The following is a 703-nucleotide window of genomic DNA, read 5'->3' as shown; positions in this document are numbered from 1 at the left end:
CGGTGGGGGAGGACCGCTGGCCGCGCTCGGCGGCGCTCGGCGGCGCTCGGCGGCGCTCGGCGGCGTTCGGCAGGGACAGGTGTTCGCACGGCGGTAGGGTTTTCTCCTCCCAGTGCGCCGGTAGAAAAGAAGCTGCCGGCAGCTTACGCTAGCACGGTGCCCTTTGTGAGATACCTTGTTGGCATCTTGCAGTGAACGAGGTCCCTTTGGGGGTTTGGCTATGAAACGGACATTGCCACTGGGATTTGTGGATGGCTTTCAAAGGCACTGACACCAAAGCAGATCATAGGAGTCAGGCACCTGAAAGCTTTTGCAAATCTTCCTAGAGAACGCCTTCATCTTTAAGGGCCTCAACGGTTGCCCTGACAATTTTTTACATAGTGTTTTTAAATATTCCTTTAAAATATTCTTTTTCATAGACACCTGAGGTGTCTGTAATGATAGCAGAGGTTCTTTACTGGTGTACTAGAATTATATGTAGACATATAGCATATATATGCGCACACACACCAGCCCCTTACTTGCTGATGCCTGTGCAGCCCAGAGTCCCCTGGGCTAATCCAACTGTGGAATCAAAACAGATTAAGTGCTTTGGTAATGAATTAAGTCCCAAAGCATTGCTATGGAGCAGATATCATCTTCATTTTACAGAAATGCAAGCTCAGAGTAGTTACTGAAGTGTTCTAATTAACACAATACATAG

This window comes from Numida meleagris, chromosome Z (assembly GCF_002078875.1).
Source record: "Numida meleagris isolate 19003 breed g44 Domestic line chromosome Z, NumMel1.0, whole genome shotgun sequence".
NCBI lineage: Eukaryota > Metazoa > Chordata > Aves > Galliformes > Numididae > Numida > Numida meleagris.
Note: the sequence above shows the minus strand (reverse complement) of the source record.